The sequence below is a fragment of the Mastomys coucha genome, unplaced genomic scaffold, assembly GCF_008632895.1.
Source record: "Mastomys coucha isolate ucsf_1 unplaced genomic scaffold, UCSF_Mcou_1 pScaffold2, whole genome shotgun sequence".
Taxonomy (NCBI): Eukaryota; Metazoa; Chordata; class Mammalia; order Rodentia; family Muridae; genus Mastomys; species Mastomys coucha.
In genome coordinates this window covers 13,224,339-13,249,730 of record NW_022196902.1, presented here as the reverse complement: position 1 = coordinate 13,249,730, position 25,392 = coordinate 13,224,339, and the positions used below count along the sequence as shown (strand labels likewise).

The 25,392-nt window shown below is 39.9% G+C and overlaps 1 pseudogene; it reads left to right on the top strand.

Annotated features, from left to right (window-relative positions):
* The first annotated feature begins 1,966 nt into the window (after nucleotides 1-1,966).
* Nucleotides 1,967-25,392, top strand: part of LOC116097923 — a 67,420-nt pseudogene continuing 43,994 nt past the window's right edge.

The window sequence follows — 25,392 nt, the reverse complement described above, 5'->3', positions numbered from 1 at the left end:
TAATATATATCAAGATCAATGCTCCAAGCAATGGAGTAAAAATAGTAAATATTAATAATCCTCTTCTTACATGCTTAATTGTAAACCCAGACATAAATGAATAATATTCCTGGCTTTCAAGGTTGAACTACAAGCTTTGTATTCTGGAAATATTATTTTATGGATAATCTTTGTTAATAATCAAATCATAAGCTCTTAAAACTAGCTTTAGAATGAACTGTAAGTAAAGGAAAACGTGTTAGCATGTATGTATTCAGCTTTATTGGACGACTTAGCTCGGAGCTTTGCAATGGACATTCAGTAGCTTTTAGTTTTATGTGCTTGTTTTTCAAAGTATCCAAGTTTCATATTTTAACTTAATATATTCAAAGTCATAAAGCCACGTTAGCCTTCAAAGAGACAAACTAAGAGGAAAAAATTGTTTAGCAGAACCTTACACTTATTTTAGATTTCTTGGCAATAAAAAGTAAATGCACCTGATTATTAAAGAAGTGCTTTTGTGAAGTGCATGCTCATTCCATAGCATTCTGAAAATCATCAAGAGCACATAGAAATAGTGACATAGTGAAACGTGCTGACATGAATCCAAGCAATGATGCCAAAGATAGCACAGCCTAGCTCTGGCTCGATGTACAGTCCCACTCAGTGCACTTTAGACTTTTCTCCTCGCCCAGTAGCAAAGCACTCAGATCCGTCTTATGCATGAATAGACATTCCCAAGTTGAGACTGGAGTTTGGCTCTTAGGCAGACACTACCACTGAGTTCCCACATCACAAAGGAAACCTGTCTGAACTCCATTCTAGAAATGTTTGATTAGGGACTACTAGCAAATTACCCCACAAGAGGTCACCAAAGCTCTAGTCTTTTGTATGTGATTTTTCTGAGGTTTGTCGTTCCTTCCAACCAACTGAGACAAATTGTATACTTCTTGGTTCTTGTTTTCTTTTTGCTTTTGTGAGGCAGGGTCTTGTTTTGTAACCTGAGCTGTCTTCAGATTCAGAACAGTCCTGATGTCCCGTTCTCTCAAGTGCTGAGAGTGTAGGCCTGAGCCTCCGTAACAAACTTTGTTTTCTGGTTTTCTACCTTAGATAAGCAACTGAGGATCATTGTTTATTTTGGACCAAATCAGCTTATGGATGCCTGTAGCTCTCTAGGCCAAGTCTATACCATGGTTTCAGAGAGGTTCTTATTACAGCGTACTGTTTTTATATTTTATTTTTGGGATTTTAATTATAACATTTCATCCCTCCCTTCCCTCTAAAGCCTCCCATCTCTCTTGCTGCATTCCTTTAGTGTCTCTTTGATCATTAATTGTTATTGCATGCATATAAATATATGTAACTATACATGTATCTTAACATAGTCTGCTCAGTCCATGTAATGTCCCTCATATATATGTTTTCAAGGATGACCATTTGGCACCAGTTGTTTGCCTTTCCCTGGAGAAGACCACCTTTCCTGCTCCTAGCTTCTCTAAGTTACCTACAGTTCTTTGAATAGTGTTGAGGCCTTATGGGCTTCTCTCCATCTACTTTGGCCATCTTTGTTCAGTTCACAATTGGAGAGCCATGTTGTTGAGACTTTGTGTGTGTAGCTTACAATATTATTAGGAGACACAATCTTACAGCAAATTTCCAGATCCTTTGGCCCTTGTGATCATACACCCCGTCTTCCACAATGTTCCCTAAGCATGTGTAGGTGTATCCATTGAGACTGAGCTTAACAACTCTGTATTTTGACTGTGGGTATAGGGACAAATGTTTATAGATTGTTGTTAGGGATTATGCTAGTTTAATACATGAGTGGCTGTAGACTCTCCTTCAATAACTACAACTTCACCAGAACTGAGCAGTTAGTTAGGTTTTCAGTATTGGGAATGGTCTGCCTCTTGCTGAGGGCATCTTAGGTCCAGTTAGAGAGCTATGGTTACTGGGAAGGTATGTGTACCCTGAGGGTTCGTAGGCCATGGCGATTGTGGCTGTGGCTCATAGGCGTCATAACCAGGTAGAACTGCTGGGGGCCTCACTCCTTTGGATGCTTGCCTGGCAGAGTTCCTTTGCGTCCTTATTATTTTTTCCACCTCCCTTCTTCTCATCTCTAAAGAGCTCTCTTTCCCATTTCTCCTATCAGAACTCTTATATGCTGGCGTATTGTAAACTGATGATAATTTTAAAACTCAATGACTATTTTAAAACACTTATTGTTCATTTTAAATGGGTGAATGGCATAGTATGTCAATTACATGTCAACAAATGTTGAGAGAAGGAAGATTTATTAGCTGATCATATTTACCACGGAATCCATTTATAAAAATCTACTGCACCTTTCTAAACTATGGGCATTTATAAACAAAAAGTGTAGTTTATATTCATCTCTATAATAATAGCATTGGTCCCATGGATAGATCAAGATAAGGCATGTTCAATCCTAGAAGTTATGGGGAAAAGAACTACCTGAAAATATTCTCAAATAACCCCATTAAAAAGTGACTGGGAACTTCATAGCATCTTTCCCACTGGAACATCTTTCTCATTCAGTTCTGCAAAAGTGAATGGAGATTTGCACCTGTGCCCAGAGGCAACATCTGCTGTGCTTAGAGCCATGAAGTCTGCCCTATAGCAACATAGACAACAGAACCTAACCCTGGAGGAGAGGTCATCCCTGCTATTGAGAGGGAAGAGACACAGCACTCATGACAGTGTGTTGATTGAATGACTTTTCTAATAGTGTAAGAAAAATGTTTTAAAGAAAAATCTGCTTAAGATTTGTGGCTGTTGCCCTCTACTCTTAAAAGAACATCATCATAAAACAAAGGGGAAGTGCCTCTTAATCTGCATCTCATGAGTCTTAGAGGAAACGACTTTGCTCTTAGCATCCTTGGCTAGTAAGCTTGCAGGTGCACATCCTGCTAGCAAGTGTCACAGTGACATCTTCATTGTGGTCTCATCTGTGGGGGCAGAGGCTGTGGGGGCAGAGTCTGTGGGGGCAGAGGCTGTGGGGGCAGAGGCTGTGAGGGCAGAGGCTGTACGCTGAGACTTTTCTGACACCATACCTCTCGTCTCTAAATAAGAATCATTAATTTAGGGGCTAGCGAGATGGCTCAGCCGGTAAGAGCACTGACTGCTCTTCCGAAGGTCTTGAGTTCGGATCCCAGCAACCACATGGTGGCTCACAACCACCCGTAATGAGATCTGACACCCTCTTCTGGTGTGTCTGAAGACAGCTATAGTATATTACGCCGGAGCGAGCGGGGCTGGCAGAGGTCCTGAGTTCAGTTCCCAGCAGCCACACACATGATAGCTCACAGCCATCTGTACAGCTACAGTGTACTCATATAAGTAAAATAAATCTTTTAAAAAAAAAGAATCATTAATTTAAAATACAGTGATCTAAATATATGTACAGAGAAAGATTTTATTGTTGTGAATTGAGAATTTAAACAATCTTATAATCTGTTTCATAGGCATGACATTAAAAATTTTTAAAATATTTGGACTGTAAGGATAAAATATCTTTAATTTTTTTTTTTGTTTTTTTTTTTGTTTTTTCGAGAAGGGTTTCTCTGTGTAGCTCTGGCTGTACTGGAACTCACTCTGTAGACTAGGCTGGCTTCTAACTCAGAAATCCGCCTGCCTCTGCCTCCCAAGTGCTGGGATTAAAGGTGTGTGCCTTCTAACTGGGAGATGCAAGGACTCTATTTAAATTCTCATGGTTTTGAGCTGTAGAATAGTCATTTCCATTTCAGTGAGGTCTCTTCGGGTGGGGTCTTTTGTCTTTTGAATAGTTGTCTTATTCAAAACACTACAGTTTGAAGTTAAAAGTTAGTCCATTTAAAATTTATTTTCTGTAGTTACCAAGATTTTGCATTATGTCCTCAACAATAATTATCCATTTTTAATCTCTAACATCTTTTTTGATGAACATAAAGTTGATCTGCAAAATGCAACCATAATTCTGTCCCTTATTTCTTTCTGAAGAAAGAAATCATTTTAAAAACCATGATCATAAACTATAATGCCCAATACTAAATACTAAATACTAAAACAGAGATACTGAGTTTCTATTTGACTTTGGTCATCTCTCAGTGGGAAAAAAAGGAAAAAGGAAATAGACTAGCCAGGAAAGCGGGGAGCCTCTTGTGCAGTGGTTCTCAACCTGTGAGCTGTGACCCCAACAGGGGTCACACATCAGATATCCTGTACATCAGATGTTTACATTACAATTCATAAGAGCAGTAAAATTACAGTTATGAAGCAACAATGAAAACAACTTTATGGTTGGGGGTCACCTCAACATGAGGAACTGTATTAAAGGGTTACAGTGTTGGGAAAGTTGAGAACCACTGCCATAGTGGATCAGAAGGTAAATCTCATATCCAGTAAAGTCAAAATAAGCCATTTTTAATGCCACTGTAATCTGCTCTCCCACCCTGGGCTACTTTAGATGAGGAGGCACACTGTGCATCTTCAGTTTTCTCATACCAAGCATGTCTAGAGGACATTTTGAGTACCTGTGGACTACAAATAGCACAGCATAGGTCATCAACTTCTGACCACATTCAGGAGGGTATAAGGACTGCATTTATGTCTCTTACACTTTCTTATGGCCAGCACTGAATTCTGTCCTGAAGACTGAGGTTTTTCTTGCTCTTAGGCTAAGCTCACTGATCATCTGAGGAAAGAAGGAACAGGAATCCAGATAGCTGCAGGCCTGTGTGTCAATACTGAGGCCTATGCTTGTGTTCTCTTGGTGTTTCATAACTCAGACATCTGATTGCATGTTACAGCTGATGGCATTGCAGACAGTGTCTGAGTGGCAGTCTCAAGTCATTTGATCTGTGTGAGTGCAGGCCTGCTCAGAGCTCTTGATGCCATCAAAATGATACTTATTTCATGAATTCTAGTAAGTGTTCTCTTTTTTGCCACTCAAAACACGTTTAAACATCACAGTATAATTCAGCATTAAAATAAAAACTCACCAGGCTAAAAATCAGTGAAGTGGGGAGTATTATTATGTCAGCAAGACAGACACTTATCATGGGGATGGTAACCCACATTTCCTATTTTCTTGTTAATTAGTGAACAGTTTTATGAATCTCTGGAAAAGAAAATACAGATTGGATTAGTTGTGTGGGATGCTGTGAGTGATATATATGCAAAAGAATTATTCTTCACTCTGTTGCAACACATGAGGCCTTTGGCCAGAAACATCAGCGTCATTTAAGGATTTGGTGGGAACAGGATCACAGGTTGCATATCTGACTTTCAAAACCAACACCTGTACTTTACTAAGGTGAATGGGTGATCCACAGCATGTGATCCACAAACAAATTATCCACAATCATGTGATCTACAATCACGTGATCCACAGCATGTGATCTAAAAGCATGTGATCCATAATCATGTGATCCACAACATGTGATCCACAGAATGTTATCTACAACCATGTGACCCATAATCATGTGATCCACAGTATGTGATCCATCGCATGTGATCCATTGCATGTGATCTATAGCTTGTGACCCACAGCCTGTGATCCACAGTATGTGATTCACCACCATGTGGTCCACAAGCATGCAATCCACAGCATATGATCAAATTTGCAATATGTGATCAGCACACGCATATGATCCACAGTATGTAATCCACAACATATGATTCACAATCATGTGACCCACATCATGTGATCTATAGACATGTGATCCACAAGCACCTAACAGCCTGAGAATGTCCTACAGTGACATGTGGCTTGATGGAAGGTAAATTGATGCTACCAGTTGGTTAAGCAAGAAGTGCTAACAGAACCTCAGGCTCTTGCATGTGTTACATAATTATACTAAAATAACTCTTTTTTAATGTATTAAATGACAGTTCTAAGTAATAAGACTCAATTATAATTTTGTTGGACTATTCTTTTTAAATCCCTCTGTGTTTAGTAAACGAACAGCATGGTTTGTGAATTCTGTTGTCCCAGACTTGAGGGAAAGTAGTATTATGCAGTGTACCAAGTGCTACAGTAACAAGATTATTGATAAAGAGATGTATGCCTCTCAGCCTGGGGAAGGTTTGCTATTTTAAGCAAATGTTAGCAGATGATGGACTGGAGGAAGGTATGATGCAGGGAAAGAGCATTCTAGAAAGGTCGAGTCACTTTTGATGACAGACATCAAGTCTGCTTGTCAAGAAATGGTGGCTGGAAGTCAAGTAATTATTTTCCAGGGGTAGCTGGAGTGGGAAGAGATGTGTTCAAAGTTCTCTCCTTCCATTGGGAGAACTGAACTTGGGATCAATGTTTCGTAGAATTAGATTCTTGGATTTTGTGAATGAGGCCAACTTCCACTTGAAGAATGGAAGCCTTTTAAGCATTTTATTATTGCCCAAAATTATGCTTGAATTCCACACATAGAAATTCCCAAATTCTCTGCCTGGAGAGATGCCTGAGTGCATGTGTGCTTCTCTCTCTGTCTCTCACTTTATCTATCTCTTTTTCTCTGTCTCTTTGTGTCTCTATGTCTCTATGTCTGTGTCTCTGTCTCTCTCTCTCTCTCTGTTATTTTAAATAAGCCACACAGTCTATGGTCACACCATGGTACTATTGTATATCTTATTCATAGCAATAAGCTTAGCCTGAGAGGAGTTGTAAGTGATAGGTGGTCAGCCAAGGACAGGAACTTCAACACCAAGAACTTCTCAAACTAGCCAAAACAAAGCACAAAGGCAGAATCCTGGGCAGGTATGATGTGGAAATGAAGGATGTATCTCCACCATCACTTTGTGAGGTCTTCGACTCATCAACACTTTTGGTAGCTTGTAACCCTCTCATTCTAGCATAATAGACCACTTTTCTGGTACCATGTGGCTATAAAAGACAGATTTTCAACATTCACACTCAATCACAAAGGACAGGTACCTTCCAGAGAGGGCCCAAGGTAGTACTACTTATGGCTTCCAAATACTGGCAGGGCTTGTGAGGTCTACCTATCTTGTCTGGTAACCCTACCTATCTTGCTTGCTGATGGTATAGAAAATCAGCAGACCCTTGTATGAGTTGTGCTGGACAACTCAAGTGGTAAGAATTAGGGAGTTAGAAATCCAGGGTAGGCCGCTCTTGTTCTACTTTCAAAACAGCTCCATGAATTCATAGAACCTTGCGCCCCAAGCTTGTGGCCAGAAACTATGAAACATCATGGTGGTAAAGTAGAATATTTATGCTTCTGGTTTGGTTTTCATTATCCTGATTTTGCTTTGAGAAACACCTCCATTCCCAATTTATGTATTTCAAGTAAAATGCAGTCCAGAGAATGCACACTATTTGTATAATGCTGACCTTTACATTTGATTACCACTTAAGGGATGGAAGGATTTAAAAATAATACTTGTGATGGGAAACTACACAGAACTTAAAGTGTCAAACAACAAAGTTATTACAGCATAGTGTGCTCACTCCACATATGTCTGCTTTTGATCTACAAGGGCAGAGTGAAATGGTTGTGAGTGAGCATATGTCCTGCAAAGCCTGAAGTACCACTTTCTTGGTTCTTTATGGGGAAGTTTTGTGAAGCCCTGTTCTAGACCATCACTGTGCCCATAATAGCAGTGAACAGTCAGTGCACTACTCAAGGTGAGCTGCTTGGACCTTCTTTGAGCTATTGGAAAAATGACTGTTTCTTCTGAGTTGGACTCTAAGAATAAGGGTCCAATCAAGCTTGTCTCATACTTTCCCAACTCTGGAATCTTCAATTCTCAGATTATCAGAATGGCTAAAATTGGCTTTTGCTACTTACAGGCAAAGACACTTAGCAGATAAAGTCTACTGTATGTGTGGGAAGAAAGGATTAGCTAATTGCCAAGATCCTGACGTATCCTGGAAACAGTAACTTCCTGGCAGAAGAAGGGAAGTCAATCTCAGTTGACATCTTCTGTAGGACCTGAGAATACACTGTTCTGGGGAGAAAGCCTAAAAGCCAAGAACACAGGAGAGGCTGGCACTGCTCAAGAACCCCATTTCACAGGCACCTCAGCCTTTCAGAGGCAGCAACCTTAGGCGACTTTAGAGCTTAAGATCTTTATGTCTTTGTACTAGAATTATTCATACAACATTTGACTTACATCTTACAGACTCTTTACTTCCATGCACAGAGTAACAGCACTACTGTATCTTTAATTCCAATGAAATGGATGAGGTTGTGCACAGAGGAAAGAAAAACCTCATTTACAAGGAAGTAATGACTAGGTGTGTGTTTTGGGTTTTCAGAACATTAGCTATTATGAAATATAGGCTCATTATAAAATAAGAACCTACATACATATACCATTTTCATCATTAAATAAGTTTAAATTATTTTTTTCTATTAACTAATCCTTCTCCTTGTCAATTAAGCAGCACCAATTCATTCTGCCCAGTATCTCAAGGGAAAGATATGGCACAAAAGTAAATAGAAATCAAAGAAAACTAAAAACCCTCCAAAAACTATAGAAATTTTCAGATAAAACCTCCCAACATTAGAACAGTGGAGAATCACTTGGTACAGATAAAGGCAAAATATCATAGGTAGCTGCTTTTACTTTATGGTAAGATGGTCTCCAGGTTATACATATGTAAAAAAAAATGAGACAAAGAAGGAAGAGAGAGATGGGGTGGCAATGTAAATGCTGGGTTTCAGAGAGACAGAGAGAGAGAGAGAGAGAGAGAGAGAGAGACAGAGACAGAGACAGAGACAGAGACAGAGACAGAGACAGAGGAGACAGAGACAGAGACAGAGACAGACAGAGAGAGGCAGAGGGGCAGAGACAGACAGAGACACAGACAGTAAGACAGACAGAGAAGCCAGAGAGTAAGACAGAGAGACAGAGAGAGACACACACAGGGAGATCTCAGCTCTACCTTAGATCATCTTTGCTGGCTCTTCCCACCCAAGTAGGAGGTTACCTGAGGCTGCCTCACCTCTACCTAGGTGTGATTGCAGCCTCCATATGCAGATGTGGGTAGATCTCCAGAAAGAAGTCAGGGCACTGGTGTAAGGTTGTAGACCTAGTGTGGGACACATACTGAGATTAGCAGGCCTCTATCTATTTCCCTCTTTCCTGCTATTCATGTTATCAGTAGTCTTTCCTTAGCAGAAAGAATCTCAAGGCGAAATGTGCTAAAATTCTCCAGCAGCTCTGTGAGAGTAGAGAGACCTACATTTACTAGGTCGATTTTCACAACCCCCTTCCCTAGCATCAGAGTTTGGCACAGAAATTAAATTGGGTCAAGTACAGATGTTTCTCACACACATGGGCTTATGGATAGATACTATGATGTTCTAAGGCATTTATAGTTGTCTCCACTGATACAGGTTGAGATCACTCATTCTAATGTATGACAGCAATGGCATACAAGTATCAAAATGGGCCACTTGCTCCATGCCCCTGAACCTTATTGCATCACAATGGTGTTTATTTTGAAGAATTGCTCGCATATCCCATTTGATTATGAAGTCTAGACTTGCCCAGGAAGGCTGAGTCACTAGGTCTTACTGAGGAGTTCTTAGGATTTTCGTACTCAGTTCATTTTCTTTAACATATAACCAGTGGAATAATGAAACAAAAATCCATTTATCTTTTATAATTGTTTCCCTTCTCTAATACAGAAGAGGTTTTGTGGCCATGTTAATATAGCAGCTGTACTGAATAACTTTCCTTCAACCAAAGAACAATATGAGTAATCTATTATTTCTAAAATCTCAATTTCCTGCTGCAGTTTTTCCCATCAGTCACCTGGGGTAGAGCAAGGTGAGAAAACAGACACAGTGAAGCACAGAGAACGCTTTTCACTTGCAACACAAAATGGGAATTTGATGCTATTTTGGCCCAAGGAAGGGTGAAAACTGCACAGCAAGTGATTCTTGACCCGGAACTACTCTCCATACTGAAGGCTATTTGGCAGTTTCTGGGGACAGAGTTTTTGTTTGTTTGTTTGTTTGTTTTTTGTTTGTTTGGTTTTTGTTTTTTGGTTGTGCTTGTGGAGGAGGGAGTGAAGGGTATGTTTTTGGCGTTTACATGGAGAAGGCTTAGGATGATACTAGTTGTCTTATTATATGGAGCACAGCCTCACTCTTGACAAAGAATTTCCTGGTCCAAAATGTCAATAACGTCCAGACTGAAATATTCTCCTATAGACAACAGGGAAGATGTGAGCAACCAAGGAAGATAATCAGGGTTTTTATGGACCCAGGGGAGGCACATGGACATTTGTTTAAAGAGAGGAGCAGAGCCATAGTTACCTGAAGGGGTATATCATTATTTATATTTGTGGCATATTTTAAAGGAAGACTATTTTAATGAGGCAGGTTGTTACAGATTTCTAAGGGAGAGAATCAAACTCTGAAATAAATATTATGCTTGTTAAATCGAAACATGATTGCATTTCACAATTTTGCCTTGCTTATTTTGTGTACTGTAGTGTTGCTGCACTGAATATACACAATAATTACACACAAAAATATGAATGCAAGAAAACATGGTTTATTTCCATTTGGCTGGATTGTGGATTTCATAGGCCAAAACATGCCCTGGAAAAGATGGTCATGTAGCCTTCCTTTTGGGCCTTCTGCAATGGCAGATTATGAAATTTAAATCTGGTCCTGAGAAATTTGTGCACGTGGGAGGTTACACACACACACACACACACTCACACAGTTTTCATTTGTGAAAGTTTGGTAATCCTGAAGTAGAAATTTCTGGTTTCTTTGTAGACTCAGAAGTATCATGTGATGTTTTTCTGGAAACTGTCTTATGAGAGGATGTTTGGCTGAAGTAGACACATGGGGGGATGTTTTGCTGAGCATAAGCACATGATCTTTTTCCGGAAGCTGCCTGGAGAAAGGGCATGTGGTGTTTTGCAAGAGGGCAGGCTTGAGAGGACACGTGTTGTTTGGGAAGTGTATAAATATAACCCAATAGAGAGTGGATGACACTGTGGCATTGCTTCACCTTGCCGTTCTTTGCTGGTCTTGGTTGGGCTTTGCTGACAATGCTGTGGCATCAGTTTGCCTTGCCTTCTTCACTGACTTCATAGGGAGAAATGCACCAATGAGTTTCTCATGATATTCCAGCAGCTTCTTGAAGCTTCTGCACTGACTAAGGCCAATTGGCCAGACCTTGCATTTTCTTCTGTATTTAACTGCTATTGTTGATTTGTGAATAGTGTTTGTGAATGGATTGAGCTACTGCTGCTGATTCATGTGAACTGAACTGCTGATATCCTGACAATGAATATTGGGATTGCCCAACAGAACTATTTCTAAATAGGTCCACATGACCCTTTGCCCTATTAACATTTTCTTTCCACCTACCTTTGCTGGGTGGTGGGCTAGAAGAGAGGTTAAAGTGTTTAAGAACCATTATTAAAGTAGGTTTTGAAAAATTCAAGCCTACACAGTTCCACATATACTGGACAGATTCACAAAGTATAGATCTAGGAAAGATTTGATGTTACAGTGTTCATTTGGAAGGTTGGAGGTGGTTGCAATGTCTATGCTTAGAGGTAGAGGACTGTCACAGATAATGACCCTGCAGGCATCACCGTGCTTCTGAGTGCATGGGTTTACTGATGACTGACATTGCTTGTAGAAATGCCACTCCAATGCCTGCCTTCATGCCACAACATTTCCTCAAGTACATGTCTGGGAACAAACTTTCCCCTTTCCTATGAATTCCAGCCAATCTAACAACCTCAAAGTTTCAGCTCCCAGACCCTATTTCTATTCTGATCTATTGGGAATAATGACCTCAGTAAATGCATCTGGAGGTGACAAGGAGTTTGAGTATGTGACATTTTCTAAATTGTTCTGAATGAACAGTATTAAACAATTTTCCACTTTCTTAAGTACATCAGTTAAAGAAAAAAGTTAAAGGCAAATGAGACACAATCTTAAAATACTTTTAATATTATGTTTTGATATAAAGGAATGTATGCAGAATTGTTGTTATACTGCCTGGCAGAATTAAGTTTCATAGTAAGAGGCTCCTCTAATCAAAATTATATAATTCCGTCTTCAAATTCTATTACCTTAGGACTTTGGGAACTAAGCTTCCAGCCTGAATTTTGGCAGATAAGCATCAAACCATAGAACGTGCACAAAGTAAAATTTAAAATGCCTTTACCCTCACTTTGAAGGTTATTTGGCTTATTTTCAACTTCTTAGTTTTAAAACAAATGGTACAGTAAATGCCATTGAATAAACATCATTTACCTGTGTATTTTCTTTTTCAGAAAAACTTCTGGAGTTACAAGTTTTGAGCTCAAGGGAGACAGATTAATAAACGAATAGTTACCATTTCTCTATTAGTACATTTGTCGTCCTCTGTAGAGCTCTTGTCAAGAGATCTCAGTAACCCTGGTTGGTGCCTGTCCCAGATGAAGTTTATATGTTGTCATGCTAACTGCATCACTATCAAAATACTAAACTATGCATCTTTGAGTGTTTCCCACCACAATTATACCTTATATGCCCCACTCTTTCACTTTTAACACCCTCAAAATGAATTTAAACTGCATGTTGAAATTGTAATTACTATTTAAAAGGCTAAAAAATTGTAACCTGTAGTTTTTGGTGTACAGTGTCAGAAAACACACAGGGCTTTTTCCCTTGGTGTCTTCTCAACCCCCTGCATGTACTTCTTGGGTCAAATGTCAATTCCTCCCCATTGTTTGTTTGCTGAAGCAAAGAGTTATGGGGCTTAGTCTTTATTTTGAGCAATATGTTGATGGAGCTGGTCTTCATTAGGACAGGAACTTCGTTTCTCTGATAATGACCATTCATTTCTACTGAAACATCATGTGACCTTGAATTGGTAGATTCTTGTATTTATTAAAAATGACGTTTGACTTCTGTATTTGGCTTCCTGCTCTCGGAACCCTAAATGAAAGATCATCGCTCTATTCTCTGTCTGCTAGAGCCTTTGCTTCTTGCCCTATTTTCTGTCTGCTAGAGCCTTTGTTTCTTGCCCTGCCCTAGCATGCCCACTCCTTTGCTTTTGCTGGACTGCTCTAAATCTGGCTTTCATGGTCTTGCCTTTATCTAGTCTCCTTCTGTTGCTTCCAAATGAGATTTTCATTTGGGATGTTTCTATGTCTTCCTCCTGCTTCCTACCTGTTCTTCTCGCATTTAGAGAGGACTTTGTTTCATTAAGTTCTGCATTTCCATGAGGCGTGTTCAGTTCTCACAAGCTTCACCATGAAATGGGGCCCCTCTCTCCCTCTGCTCACAGTGCAGATGTCCCAGGACTGTCCCGCAGGTCCCTGTCTCCCCCTGCTCACCGTGCAGATGTCCCAGGACCGCCCCGCAGGTCCCTCTCTACCCCTGCTCACAGTGCAGATGTCCCAGGACCGCCCGTAGCTGCTCAGCACACCAGACAGTGCTGTCTATTACATGACATAATCTTTTTTTTCTTTTTCTTTTTTTGTGATCCTTGGAGCATCAAATTGCATACCCTATGCAGACCGTCCACCTCTGAGATTCCTTCTTGAAGTTTGTAAGTCAGGCATAGTAAAGGATGAACAACTATAATAACAAAATAGAAAAGTCTAACAATATATTACTATAGAACAGCCAGCAGTTTTGCACCTTGAGATGAGTAAGTAAAAGGGTGTCACTGCATAGAACTGTGACACCACCACAGCTGACCTGATAACAGTGATAGGCAGCTACTAGGTGACTAGTGTTGTATAGACAGTGTGGAATGGACAGACAGATGTTAGGTGGCCCAGTGTGAGATTCTGCCACCATGAATCCCCTGTTTGAGAAGTTGAGCAGCACCCGAATTAAACACATCTCAATAATTAGTAAGAACAAAACAAACCATCTTAATTTATTCATTTTTTAAACATTTATGCATTTTGCATGTGTGTCTGTCCTTTTGTGGATGTCTGAGTGCTACAGGTCAGTTCCAAGCATGTGGAGGCCAGAAGACATCTGCAGAGGCTCAGCCTCTCTGCATCATGTGGGTCCTGAGGATCAAACTCAGGTGGGCAGGGTGCAAGCACTTTTGCCCATTGTCCCATCTTGTTGACCTCATGCATATTACTGTTTTTAACATAAGACAATCTATGCAAAGCAAAACAATCGTTTAAATGCATAATAATCTCAGACCTGTAAGACCTTAATGTATTTGCCTGTGCTGCCCACTTTCTCAGAAATCAAAGAAAATAGGGAGGGTTGTTGACAGGAACAAGTCAAGAAAAAGGGGAACAGACAACAGAGCTATAACAAAAGTGACCCCCAGGGGCAACAGAGCTATAACAGAAGTGACCCCCAGGGGCAACAGAGCTATAACAGAAGTGACCCCCAGGGGCAACAGAACTATAACAGAAGTGACCCCCAGGGGCAACAGAGCTATAACAGAAGTGACCCCAGGGAATTCCCAGTATGGCTGCTACTTTGCTAAGTTAAGCCCATTGCCCATTTCCCCATTGAGAAGTTAACCTTTTCCTTAAGGGCTCAAGCTCTTTATTAAATATGAAACCCTCTTATTTATTTGTGCAGTTGCAAATTATCCTCTAGCTGTTTCTGCCTTTTGATTTGGCTATGGATTGCTTTATTAGAGAGGAGTGTAAAATTTTTACCCATTCCATTTCACCAAAGCAAGGACAATTTTTAGTTTTAGATTCTATGATTCTACCAAGTGAGAATGAGAGGAGTGCAGGGAGATAAAGGGTTGTAGGCCACCTTCCTGTATATAATGCAGGTTGTACCTGCAGTTATATTTTATGTTACAGAAACTGAGCTACCTGTTTGGTTTCTTTAATAATGAAAACTTATTAGATACTTGTTGATTCTCTCCTAACCATGGATGTCCATCTATTTTGACCTTATGTAACCAGAGACTTTGGCAAAATAAATAAATAAATAAATAAATAAATAAATAAACAAACCGATCCCTGAAAATAATTGTTTGAAACCACTGATAATACAACAATTTCAGATCAAGATGTAAGAAAGATCAGCTATCTTAAAATCAAGAAAGATAAAAATTGAAATAGCACAAAATTTCCAAGTGACTGCTGCTCAGGGGATATAGAGAAAAAAGATGCACCCTCATTCCAGCTGTGGTTTGGTTATTCCACATCTGTGTGGATGGAAGCAAGGCCACCAGCATGCTCAGAAATGCTAACTGGCAAAGAGGAAATGAAGGGATTTGTTGATAGTCTGTCTCTGTGCACTTTCAACACAAACGTAGGCTCCTTGTTTTCTTCTGAGAGGAAGACAAATTTGCGATAGAGACTGGACAGAGTTACAGGGCACTCTGCCTCTACTCTCATTAGTGCCACCTGGTGGCTGCAAGGGATTTCATAGTCCCATGATTATGGGACTCTCTTCTTTCTAAATTACCACTCCAACTTTTGTCCAGCTCTATCTCTGTGGTCCTTTTATGATGCTATGATCTGGATATGGCTTTCACTAGCATTGTCTGCAAACAGGGATGAGTTTATTTGGATAGGACATTGTATTGGCTGGTTTTATGTCATCTTGACACAAGCTAGGACCATCAGAGAGTAGGGAGTCTCAACTAAGAAAATGCCTCCACAAGATCAGAGTATGGGCAAACCTCTAGAGCATTTTTATAATTAGTGATCGATGTTGGCAGGCCCAGACCATTGTGGGTGGTGCCATCCATGAAGTAGTGGTCCTAGAAAAAGAAAAAAAGAAGCAAGCTGAGCAAAGCCAGCCAGCATCCCCCCTCCATGGCCTCTGTACCAGCTCCTGCCTCCAGGCTCCTTTCCTGATTGAGCTCCTGTCCTGGCTTCCATTGCTGGTGAATGTTGATACAGAAGTGCACCTGGGTAAACCCCTTTCTCCCCACATTTCTTTGATCATGTTGTTTCATCACTGCAATAGTAACCCTAAGTAACATTATCATTCCCTTATTTCCAATGAAACAAGAATACCCTATTGACATTTGTGGGATCACAATGGCCCATGGTGATGGAGAAAGGGTTGAGGAAACTTCAACCTCTGACCCCTCAACTATAAGGATGGTAGGATACCGCTTCTCCCCTTCCAACCTATCACCATGAAACTGGCTCCCCCACCATCAACCCTAGCAGGAATTTATTACCCTGACAGTTATCGGGCTTCACTCCTTGTTTGGCCTTATAAGATCTTCCCTGCCAGTTCCTACAACTCTTGTGTATGCAGATGAGGTATTGTCCAACACCTCTGCCCTGGCCAATGGTACACGGCCACACAGACCTTGCCCCAGAGACTCTGGCCACCTCCCAGGGACATAAATACCCCTTTCTCCCCTCCCAATAAATGAGCCAGTTCTCCAACACTGTTCTCCAGTGCATTCTTTGCATCACATGGATGTGGTGATAAGCTCCTTACAGATGAATAATTTGTGATTTCATTTGGCCTTGTTGAAAATTACATAGTCAGAAACATTTCATTAGCATCAGAGAGAAAATAATATAAACTTCCAACCTCCATCAAAGTGAATGGTTAACGGTTGAATAAGCTTGAAAAGTCATTGTATTTGCACACATTTGAAACATTCATTTGGGCAATAGACTATAAAAGAGCTGTTTTGTAGATTAAACAGTATAAGTGCATTAGGTTTTTGGAGCATTAGGAGTCTTCCCAGACAAATTCTAAATGAGGAAAAATTCATATGCATTTAAAAGAGACTGAAATATATTAGAGATACTCTAATCAGATGAAACATATTCATTAGTGCTGCAGTTATTTTAATAATGATTTTATATGGGTGAATAATGCTAGTATTTAAGAAGGCTAGACATCTTTTTAACTATAAAATAGTGTGGACATGTTATGAAATATTAGAGTACAGGAAAAAATGCAATACCACAACTCTAATAAACCATTGATTTTTAGCAAACTATTATCTTTATTTTGGACTTTTAGGTTTTGAAAATATTTATGTATAAATGATGTGTATTTATGTGCTACTATGTGAGTTAATGCATAGTACGTGTATGCAGAATCCCATGGAAGTCAGATGAATATGTTTTATGTCTTGGAACTGGAGCTATAAACAGCTGTGAGGCCCTATGTGGGTGCTGGGATCTGAACCTGGGTCCTCTTCAAGAGCAGCAGGTGTCCCTGAGCTCAATGTGAAAGGTTTTGTATAGTTTTATTATCTGGATTCAGTAGCCTACTCAGTGTGCCACACACATTTACAGTGGTAAAGATAGTGAAAAGAGCTTAAAAGTATATGGTAACTTGCTTAAACCTTGCTGTTTTCTTTTACTTTTTAAATATCCTATTAAAACATCCCTACCGTATACATAAGGTACCAAATACCATATACTTATATATGTATACATATACATATATATACTTTTAAACCCTATTTAGATTAATTTATTAAGAAGCATAGTTAACAAATTAAAGCTTGTAATAGTTTTTACAGTTATTGATACAGATAGAAAAATTGTATATTTTATAGACTTTATATAATTTATATTTTATGTATATAATGTTTATTTACATTGTATATAATATATACATTTACAGTGTATAATAATATATATTCTATACTATAAAATATATCTTGTATATGATTCATACGCATAATATAATATGGTATATCATGTATATATTTATGTGCATAATAAGCTAAATACATTTGTATTGATCAGCAATATAACAGACCACAACTAAAGTATAATTTTAAGAAACTATTTTTTAATAATACCTTATTATTTTTATTTTGTTTTGTTTTAAACTGACAGTTTCGGTAGAATGAATCCAATTAAAATATTCTTACAGATAGACAAAAATGTAGTAAGATATCCAAGAAGTTTTTGGTGGAATTTAACAGGGAAGGGAGAGGATAAGAAGGAGTTCCATTGGGTGTGGGATGGGATAGAGAAAGTTTTTTTTTAAAATATTTTTCCTACATTTTGGATTCTGGTTTTAAAAACTTGATTTTTATTCCTGCATTATGACTTTGTCTGGAAAAACAATTCTTACCATCTGCTATTTCAATAACATGTTTACTAGTTTTGTCCCAGAGTACACTCACTTCTGTGGGTCAGATAAGGGCTCTTGTGAAGCTTAATTTACCCGTGCTGTCACCACTAGAGCTCTGGAGTCACCAGAAGTCAGTGATCACTTTCAGTGGAGAGCCTGCTGAGGAGACAGGATTTTTGAATCGAAAGCTCAACTTCGGAGATTACAGCCAAATTTTTGTTGTTGTTTTTTTGTTTGTTTGTTTGTTTTTGTTTGTTTTTTTCTATGTAGTTCACATAATTTCTTATGCTCAGAAGCCCTGAGAGTCCAATGGTCTTTTGCTGCTTGGTTACTGGTGAGTTAGAACCTGTGATGCACCTGCTTTGTAATCTGCAATAAATAGAAGGAAGTAACATAGCCAGGAGCTCCGTGTAGTTCACACACGAGGGACAGTCTGCCACAGACTTACTCTGAAAGGTGTGTGTGTGTGTGTGTGTGTGCACGCGCGCGCACGCACGTGCAGCACACATGCATGTGTTCGAGAACATGCACAGGGGGTGCTTATGTGTGCATGTGCCTATGTGTATGGGGGCAAAAAACAATGGCACCTGAGTTACATTATCATCTAAATAATGTAAGAGCAAGGGAGACACTATAGCTCAGTTGTTACTGTTGCATTTACAATTGGAGCTGAAATATCACCAAAGACCATGGGTTAGAGATCTGGTCTACTGCATGGTACTGTTGGGAAGTGTTGGAAACTTTAAGAGGTGGGAGCTTAGCAGGACTCTAGGTCACTGAGGATGTATCTTGGCAGGGGTGGCTGTAGAACTCCAGTCTCTTCCTCTTTCTCTGTTCTGTTTCCTGGCTACAAGCTGTGTGGCTGGTGGTTGCTCTCTGCTCCCCACCATGATGTGGCCTTGCCACAGGTCTCAGAGCAAGAATGGGCTAATTGATCAGACCAAGAAAGTTCCAAAACCATGAGGCAAAAATCATTCATTTCTCTTTATAATTGCTTATTTCAAATAACTAGAGTAACTTCAGAAAGCTGACTAGCATAGCCTGGAAGGCCTGTGTTTTTCTTTACCCGGGGCTGTAAGAACTGTGTGTGTGGTTACTGGTTCTGCTACTTAAAGCAAATTAAAGGGGGGGGGGGAACATTTTCTGTGTGGACATGTGTGGAGTGGTGTCTGTGTTCAGCAGTTAAAATAGATCTGGTGGCACAGCAAATGGCATGCAGGTCTGAATGTTTCTGCTTTTAAAGTTTTTCAGTATTAAGGCTTGCAGATAAATCCAGGGGAGAGGAGCTGGAGAGAGATGAGATACTGCTCTTTCAGAGATGCCGAGTTTGACTGCCAGCATTGATTCAAATTCCAGGGGGATCCAATGACTCTGGTCTCTGCAGGTCCCTCATTCACATGCACACACTTCCATAAACATAGTTTTAAAAGTAAATATAAAAGTGGGTGCCAGGATGGGAAGAACTTCTGGGAGATAGCTCACTCACTCGTGAACATGTGGCTGATCAAGCAAGAGACTAGAGGACACAGATCCGGGACTCGTGGTGCATATTTCTCACTCAAATGGCCACACGTATGAATGCACTTAGTATATGAAACTTTACATTTTACGGTGGTTCAGATGACAAATCTCATGCTATGTGGATTCTGCCAGTCATAAACTAGGAGGCTTGAAATAAATGGTATATTTCAGAGCATTACAGACAACCCTTGACAAACCAATCTTTGGAACTTTACCCACTTTTATCGTTTGCATTTTACAGCAAAATTTAAAAATATAAGATCTTTCCTATTTGCAAGATTTAGTTTCATTTCTTATTTTTATTCCTTAGTTTGGCCATCGACATTACTTATTAAGCTCTATAAATATTCAAAATACAAATTTCTGGGCTCTGCCCCAGAACCACTAAAGCATAATCTCCAGGAATGGTAGCCAGAATTTAGTATTTTAACAGGTGCTTCAATGAGCCTTAGGCAGCAAAAGGATATTCACTCCTTACATTTCTTCCTCTTCTTTTGGATCTGGTGTCGCTCTAGAAAAGCGTACTGCTAGTTATGATCCTCATTGCTGTGCTGTAATTCTGGATGTAAAGAAATGAGAAGGAAAAAGTACTGCCTGGTTTGTGGCCTTCCTCTGTTATGGTGGATTATGGAGAGCAGAGCAGTTCACAACTGGCTGCTAGAAAATAGAGAAGAAGTGGTTGTGGGCAGGGGCCATGCCAGAGATCGCCTGCAAGCATCTCCCTGCCCAGTGAGTCATGCCCATCAGCAAGGCCCTATGTCCTGCTTTTCACTCTCTTTCAATAAGGACATCATACTGTAAATCTATAAAGGAACTAAGTCATTAGATCAAAGTCCTCATGACATAGTTGCCTATATAAATACCCTCATAGACACACCCAGGGTGTGCAAACACCCTCATAGATGTACCCAGAGGGGCACAAATGCCTTCAATAGATGCACCAAGAGGGGTATAAATGCCTTCATAGACATTCCAGAAGTGTACTTTTCTAATCTCCTGGGTATGTTTCAGTCCAGTTACTTTACAATTTAGCTGTCTGTCACAAGGAAAAGTGGATTTAAATTTTATTCTTTTTGCAAAGAGGCTGCAAAAAAAAAAAAAAAAAGCTAGAGGGAACACAATACTTCTTTTGAAAAGATTTATTTTAATTTTAATTTTATGTATATGTATATGTGTATGTCTGTGTTTGAGTATATGTACATATGAGTGTAAGTACTGGCAAAGTCCAGAGAAGGGACCCCTTGGAGTTGGAGTTATAGGTATTGTGAAGAACCTTATGTGGTTATTGTGAACCAAAGTTAGGTCCTCTGCAAGAACAATAGATACTGTTAACTAATGAGCCATCTCTGCTGCCCAATATTTCATCACATTAATAATTAATAAAAAGACACAGTATTTTGTAAAAGAGGCTGAAGGAACAGTAATAATACCCATGGGATTATTGTCATCCTTGATGAAAGCTTAGTATCGGAATTTGTTTGATTCTATAAGTGCGGATATTTCTGATTCTTCAAGCACTATGGGGCAGCTAACACATATAGTACTATTAAGTATTCAATTAATATGATGTCGCTTTACTTTAAAGCCTCAACATGACTGCTTGTATTGACTTGTTACCATAACTATTGTACAGACATGTCATGGTACTTGTAGTTATTCTTCCAGAGCTTTTCCTAAGATATGGAAAAGTGCAGAGGCAGAGCATTCAATATCCCAGCAGCAGAGAAGAAAATGGCTCTTAGTCTAAAACCAGTTCAACATGCTTGTGAGCAGCTTTGCCTCAACAGATCACAAACCAGCAGGAGCGACTCTGAGAGTATTCTGAGAAAGGATTTCCTACCAGAACAGGCATGCTTCGGATTGATTGAATTAGTCTCCTTTTGGATTTTTATTACTTTGTTTTTGAGCTTCATATATATCTAGCCTTTGTATTTCACTTTCTGAAAACCTTTTATTTTCCATGAAAATGTTTTGCCAACCAAGCATTCTGCCATCCCCAGGACTCAAGAGCACGGTTCCCCGTGGCAAGTGAAGGATTACTGTAATCATCTTAGCCATGTGTGTTAGCATTATACACTCACTCTTCATTACCTTAAGAAAATCTGGACAAGTAGCCAAAAGCATTTATGTAACTGTGTCAAGGCAGCGAGGTACCGATGCTTCCCGCCAGCAGTGCATCCACATCTCAAGGCAGCGAGGTACCGATGCCTTCCGCCAGCAGTGCATCCATATCTCAGCTCTCTCTTTCTTAGTGAAGCACTGTGTCAAGGCAGCGAGGTACCAATGCTTTCCGCCAGCAGTGCATCCACATCTCAGCTCTCTCTTTCTTAGTGAAGCACTGTGTCAAGGCAGCGAGGTACCGATGCTTCCCGCCAGCAGTGCATCCACATCTCAGCTCTCTCTTTCTTAGTGAAGCGCTCAGTGCAGAGAGAGTGCATCTAATCCTGAAGACACTAGATGAAGTAAGGTGGGGGGATATGGGGTGGGGGGAGCCCACTCTCTCAGAGGAAAAGAAGAGGAGGAAGGGGCAGTGACTCTGTGAGGGGGGAAAAGGGGCAGTGCTTGCGATGTGGATAAATAAGTAAATAAAAAAAATCTGTAAGTGTTCATGCGCGCATACACACACAGAGAGAGAGAGAGAGAAAAAGAAAGAAAGGAAGAAAGAAGGAAAGAAAAAACCAGAAAAACGAAGGAGAAAACCAGGAGCTGTGCTTTCCCATGGAAGACTGTGATGAAGGTAAAGTTGTAGGAGCTAAAACCTGTGGGTCTTGTAGCTGAGGTGGTACCTGTCCTGTAGAGGGCCAGAAGCAGAAAGAAATCTCTATAATATCTAAAAGCCATTGCATCAATATTTCTCAGTGACAGGGGCAGATAAATATAGTCCCAAATGAGGTGCAGCAATATGACAACCACAATGAATGAGAGCAGCCCCCACTCACTTCTCCATGGACAATGTTCTAAAGGGATTAAGAGTCACAGGAAGGGCCTCACAAGTGGCAGGGCAGCTGAGACAGGACCCCCTCAACCTCCATCTACACCTAGCAGTGACCTTTCTGCCCCTTCCCTGCAAGCGGGGAGAGCCTGCCTTCAGGGAGTGCTTTAACCCAGGGACTCAGGTGAGATCCACCATTTTCTGTCTGGTGACTTTCTAAGGCGAGATCAGCCTGGAGGCATGGGCCTCACAAGTGGCAGAACAGTTGGAACAGGATCCTCTCAACCTCTGTCCATACCTAGGAGGGACAACAGATCCACAACTCTCTCTGCACCTTTCTCGCAAGTGGAGATCCTGTCTACAGGGTGCACTCTGACCCTAGGACACAAGACAGACAACTGATCCACAGCCATCTGCTCCTGGGTTTTACCAGAGTGGATCTCCCAGAACTGCTGACACAGGCTTACAGACCCACAGGAGGAACAAGCTCTAGTCAGAGACAGCCAGAACATCTAACACCACAGATCAACAGATGGCGAAAGGCAAACACAAGAATCTTACCAACAGAAACCAAGACTACTTGGCTTCATCAGAAGCTAGTACTCCCACCATAGCAAGTCCTGGATATCCCAAAACACCGGAAAAGCAAGATTTGGATCTAAAATCATATCTCATGATGGTGCTAGAGGAATTTAAGAAGAACATGAAGGAGATCACAGGTAAAGAGGTAAAAGCCCTTAAAGAGGAAACACAAAAATCCCTTAAGGAATTACAGGAAAGCAAAAACAAACAGGTGAAGGAATTGAGCAAAACCATCCAGGACCTAAAAATGGAAGTAGAAACTGTTAAGAAATCACAAAGAGAGACAACTCTGGAGTTAGAAATCTTAGGAAAGAAGTCAGGAAACATAGATGCAAGCATCACCAACAGAATACAAGAGATAGAAGAGAGAATCTCAGGTATAGAAGATACCATAGAAAACATTGACACAACAGTCAAAGTAAATGCAAAAAGCAAAAACTTCCTGACCCAAAACATCCAGGAAATCCAGGACACAATGGGAAGACCAAACCTAAGGATAATAGGAATAGAAGAGAGTGAAGACCTCCAACTTAAAGGGCCAGTAAATATCTTCAACAAAATTATAGAAGAAAACTTCCCTAACCTAAAGAAAGAGATACCCATGGACATACAAGAAGCCTATAGAACTCCAAATAGACTGGACCAGAAAAGAAATTCCATCTGCCACATAATAGTCAAAACACCAAATGCACAAATCAGAGAAAGAATTTTAAAAGCAGTAAGGGAAAAAGGTCAAGTAACATATAAAGGCAGGCCTATCAGAATTACACCAGACTTCTCACCAGAGACTATAAAAGCTAGAAGATCCTGGGCAGATGTCATACAGACCCTAAGAGAACATAAATGCCAGACCAGACTACTATACCCAGCAAAACTCTCAATCACCATAGATGGAGAAACCAAAGTATTCCATGACAAAACCAAATTCACACAATATCTTTCCACAAATCCAGCCCTTCAAAGGATAATAAATAACAAGGAGGGGAACTACATCTCTGAAAAAGCAAAAATGTAATCTTCCAACAAAACTAAAAGAAGATAGCCACATGAACAGAATGCCAACTCTAACAACAAAAATAACAGGAAGCAACAATTACTTTTCCTTAATATCTATTAATATCAATGGACTCAATTCCCCAATAAAAAGACATAGACTATCAGACTGGGTATGTAAACAGGACCCAAAATTTTATTGCATACAGGAAACCGACATCAGTGACAAAGACAGACACTACCTCAGAATAAAAGGTTGGAAAATAATCCTCCAAGCCAATGGTCCCAAGAAAAAAGCTGGAGTAACCATTCTAATATCAATTGACTTTCACCCTAAAGTGATCAAAAAAGATAAGAAGAGACACTTCATATTCATCAAAGGAATGATCTACCAAGATGAACCTACCAAGGTTCTCAATTCTGAATCTCTATGATCCAAATCAAAGGGCATCTAAATTCATAAAAGAAACTTTACTAAAGCTCAAAGCACACATTGCACAGAACACAACAATAGTGGGTGATTTCAACACCTCACTCTCTGCAATGGACAAATCATGGAAAGAGAAATTAAACAAAGACACAGTAAGACTAACAGAAGTTATGAAACAGATGGATTTAACAGATATCTATAGAACTTGTTATCCTAAAACAAAAGGATATACCTTCTTCTCAGCACCTCATGGTACCTTCTCCAAAATTGACCATATAATTGGTCACAAATCAGGCCTCAACAGATACAAGAAGATTGAAATAATTCCTTGTATCCTCTCAGATCACCATGGACTAAGGCTGCTCCTCAATAACAACATAAACAATAGAATGACCACATACACGTGGAAGCTTAACAACACTCTATTCAGTGATAACTTGGTCAAGGAAGAAATAAAGAAAGAAATTAAAGACTTTCTTGAGTTTAATGAAAATGAAGCCACAACATGCCCAAACTTATGGGACACAATGAAAGCAGTCCTAGGAGGAAAACTAGTAGCTTTAGGTATCTCCAAAAAGAAACTAGAGAGAGCACACACCAGTAATTTGACAGCAAATCTGAAAGCTCTAGACCACAAAGAAGCAAATTCACCCAAGAGGAGCTGAAGGCAGGAAATAATCAAACTCAGGGCTGAAGTCAAACAAATGGAAACAAAAAGAACTATACAAAGAACCAACCAAACCAGGAGCTGGTTCTTTGAGAAAATCAACAAAATAGATAAAGCCTTAGCAAGACTAACTAGAGGGCACAGAGACAGTATCCTAATGTTCAAGATCAGAAATGAAAAGGGAGACATAACAACAGACATGGAGGAAATCCAAAACATCGTGAGATCCTACTACAAAAGCCTATACTCAACAAAACTGGAAAACCTCGATGAAATGGACAATTTTCTA